At 39.1% G+C, this 4,265-nt stretch overlaps 1 non-coding gene across 1 annotated transcript; it reads right to left on the bottom strand.

Annotated features, from left to right (window-relative positions):
- Positions 1-1,151: 1,151 nt before the first annotated feature.
- Positions 1,152-1,258, bottom strand: LOC127124491 (small nucleolar RNA R71). Its single transcript, XR_007803976.1, has one exon. It is a non-coding gene; the product is annotated as a small nucleolar RNA R71 (small nucleolar RNA).
- Between the last annotated feature and the right edge of the window lie 3,007 nt (positions 1,259-4,265).

Here is a 4,265-nt window from a genome sequence, read left to right as displayed (position 1 = left end):
TAGGATGTCAGACCCGATGTCATGACATCTGTATACAAAACATTCAGTCTGAATGTTATGTATTATGTGATTGTGTTTTTAATGCAAATCTATGTATGATTGAAGATCTGATTTACACACGCATTCAATCATTAATTACAACCAGATTTACTTATTTTCCAAAGAGATCTAATCAGCTGTCATGAGAAGATTTAAAAGGAAAATAGTTTTAGGGTTGTATGATGTCCAAGCCCAGCCAAATGCTTATATAAAAAGGACATGGAAAACCTGATTTGATACACAAGAAATACAGAGTAAAATATTGAGAGAGAATAAGGGTTTAAGTCTTGTGTGGTCGTGTGACTTGTAAGCCATTCAATTCATCCATAGATGATTGAATTGGTCTGATTTTTTAGTTGTAATTTGTCACTCAAAGCTTTTAAGAATGAGTGTGTGTCTACTTGATTGAAGCTGCTAAGTAAGATCAAATGTGTGTCATTGAAGGGTGTCTTCTTTTGATTGTAATTCTTGTTTAATATCACCAGTGTGATTGAGGGGGAGTGAGATGGGATCTCATATCTAAGAGTTCTTAGGTAGAAGTCACACGGGTAGAGATTAGGTGAAAAAGACTGTAACTTGTGTTGTTTACTGAGAGTCTTTGAACTGATTCTATTTTAGTGGGTTTCCTTCCTGGCTTGGTAGCCCTCAGACGTAGATGAGTTGCACCGAACTGGGTTAACAATTTCTTGTGTCTCTTGCATTGTTATTCTTTATCTTTTATCCTGTTTTGTATTGTTCAGATATTAGTGTCGTGACATTACCTTCGACATCTCATATCTGATACCAGAATTTCAAACAACATCGCTGCCCCTGCCATCGAGGCCAATAATTTCGAGCTAAAACCCTAATTGTTGTCAGTCGTACAACAAAACCAATTTCTAGGTAGTTCCACGGAGGACCCGAACCTACATTTGTCGGTGTTTTTGCAATATGCAGACACAATGAAAGCAAATGGTGTCAGCCCCAAAGCTATAAGACTACGTCTTTTCCCATTCTCATTAAAAGATAGAGCTAGAGCTTGGCTCCAGTCTCTACAATCCAACTCTGTCACTATGTGGAACGAGTTGAAGAAAGTTTTCTTAACACGATCTTTCCCACCTAGTAAGACAGCAATGCTAAGAGCCCAAATAAACGGGTTTAACTAAAAATATAACGAACCACTTTTTGAAGCTTGGGAGAGATACAAAGACATGATGAGGCTTTGTCCACATCACGGTCTAGAAGAGTGGTTAATCATCCATACCTTTTACAACGGTCTCTTGTACAATACAAGATTGACAATAGACGTCGCCGCATGTGGCACACTGATGGATAAACCCTACAATAAGGCATATTAACTTATCGAAAGTATGGCCCAAAATCATTACTAGTGGGGAAGCGAAAGAACCTCCATAGAGAAACCTCCAATGAAAGGCGGTATGAATTAAGTAGTCTTGACCATGTTAATGCTAAGGTAGACGTTCTTATTCAAAAGATAGACAACTTAACCATAACACCCGCAGCCACCGTGGCTGCCGTAGCACCAAACCGCGAGATATGCGGAGTTCGTGGGCATCCTGCCCCTGAATGTCAACTCCTGACGGGAGTCTCCATAAACCAGGTGAACTATGCTCAAGGAAACCCTTACTCAAACACCTATAACCCAAATTGGAAGAATCATCCTAACTTTTCGTACAAAAACAATAATGCATTGTATGCACCTAACCAAGCACCTGTTGTACCACCAGGATATCATAAAGCTATCATAAATACTCACAAGTGGCTCAACAACAAGCACCTATTGCTGCCCCTGCAGGCATATTTCCTGGACAACCGCAGCCAAACCCGAAAGGTCATGCAAATGCTATTATACTATGAAGTGGGACAGAACTAGACGGACGGACCGACCCTGGAATTCAAAACCTAGCCATGCACCAAGACCCTGGTAAGGTAACTAAGAAGGAAGAAGAACTAGAGGAAGATAAAAGCGAAGAGGCCATAGAGAAAGAAGAACCTTATGTGCCTCCACCACTATATAAACCTCCTATCCATTATCCTCAAAGACTTGTTAAATCTAAAAGTGTAGGGCAATTTAAAAAATTTGTAGAGCTTCTAAAATAATTGAATATCATAATACCCTTTACGGAAGCTATCACTCAAATGCCCTCATATGCTAAGTTTCTCAAGGAAATCTTATCTAACAAGAAGAAGATAGAGGATAACAAAATCGTTACACTTATTGTTGAGTGTAGCGCCATAATACAAAACAATATGCCTCTTAAGCTGAAAGAGCCATGGAGTTTCTCCATACCCTGTGTAATCGGAAAGTTTGTCATAGACAAAGCACTATGCGACTTAGGAGCCAATATTAGCTTAATGCCCCTGTCAATATGCGAAAAGCTTAAAATGGGAGAACTAAGACCTACTAGGATGTCCGTACCACTTGCAGATCGTTCTGTTAAATTTCCCGTAGGTATGTTAGAAAACATTCTGGTACGCATAAGACAATTTTATATTCCTACTGATTTCATAATCTTGGATATAAAAGAGGATTTGAACATCCCTATCATATTAGGAGGATCATTCCTAGCCACTGCCAGAGCTATTGTAGATGTTAAGAAAGGCAAGCTAACCTTTGAAGTTGGTGAGGAAAAAGTCAAATTCATTTGGACGCAATTCTTAAAGGCACCAGCTATAGACGATACATGTTGTCTACTAGATGTCATCGACGAATGTATAAGAGAAATGGAGAATGAACAAACATCATACTTCGAAATACTAAAAATTCCAAGGCCTCCTACTTTTGAAGATGAAAATTCGAGTGAGGAATACCAAGATGACAGCCTAAGTGAATGCCTATCACTAACACCCGATCATATGCCTTGCCCAAAGAAACCATCCCTAAAACTTAAGACGTTACCCAAAAATCTAAGGTACGAATTCCTAGACACTGAACTCGAGCGACATGTAATACTCAATTCAGACTTAGGACAAATAGAGACCGAAAAGCTTATACATGTTTTAAGAAAATATCCAACTGCATTAGGCTACAATATCTCAGATCTAAAAGGAATAAGCCCTTCCATATGCATGCATCACATAATGCTAGAGGAAGACAGTAAGACCTCTAGAGAACATCAAAGAAGGATAAATCCCATTATGAGTGATGTAGTAAAGAAAGAAGTATATAAGCTGTTAGAAGCGGGTATTATCTACCTGATACCCGATAGTCAATGGGTCAGCCCAGTATATGTCGTACCGAAGAAGGTAGGCATCACAGTTGTTAATAATGAAAATGGTGAATCTATAGCACAAAGAGTGGTTACTGGAAGTAGAATGTGCATTGATTATAGAAAATTGAACAAAACCACTCGGAAGGATCATTTTCCTTTACCGTTTATCGATCAAATGCTTGAACGATTGGCTAAGCATTCTCACTTCTACTATTTAGACGGTTATTCGGGATTTTTCCAAATTCCTATTCATCTTGACGACCAAGAGAAAACGACCTTCACATGTCCCTATGGTACATTCTCCTACTGAAGAATGTCGTTCGAACTGTGTAACGCTCCCGCAACATTCCAAAGATGCATGATGTCAATTTTTGCTGATTTTATAGATGACATCATGGAGGTCTTCATGGATGATTTCTCTGTATGCGGACAGAGCTTTGAAGTATTTTTATCGAATCTTGAAATGGTACTTAAAAGATGCGTAAAAGTGAACCTCGTGTTAAACTGGGAAAATGTCATTTCATGGTCCGACAAGGGATCATACTCAGACACATAGTATCTGATAAGAGGATTGAAGTCGACAAGGCTAAAATAGAAGTTATAGAAAACCTTCAGCCTCCGAAAACCGTAAGAGAGATACGAAGCTTCTTAGGATATGTCGGTTCTACCGGCGATTCATTAAAGATTTCTTAAAAATCACCAAACCACTGACTTGCTTATTGATGAAAGACGCCAAATTCATCTTTGATGACAAATGCCTAGCAGCGTTTGAACAACTGAAAACAACTCTTATCACCGCACCTATCATGGAACCGTCCGATTGGAGGTTACCTTTTGAAATCATGTGTCACACTAGTGACTATGCTGTAGGCGCAGTCTTAGGACAAAGAAAGGATAAGAAACTTCATGCAATATACTACGCAAGTAGAACCCTAGACCCTGCACGGATGAACTACGCCACCATAGAAAAGGAACTTTGAGCCGTAGTCTTCGCTCTAGATAAATTATGTTCCT

Source organism: Lathyrus oleraceus, chromosome 2, assembly GCF_024323335.1.
Source record: "Lathyrus oleraceus cultivar Zhongwan6 chromosome 2, CAAS_Psat_ZW6_1.0, whole genome shotgun sequence".
NCBI classification, from domain to species: Eukaryota; Viridiplantae; Streptophyta; class Magnoliopsida; order Fabales; family Fabaceae; genus Lathyrus; species Lathyrus oleraceus.
This window is presented reverse-complemented; position numbering and strand designations above follow the sequence as displayed.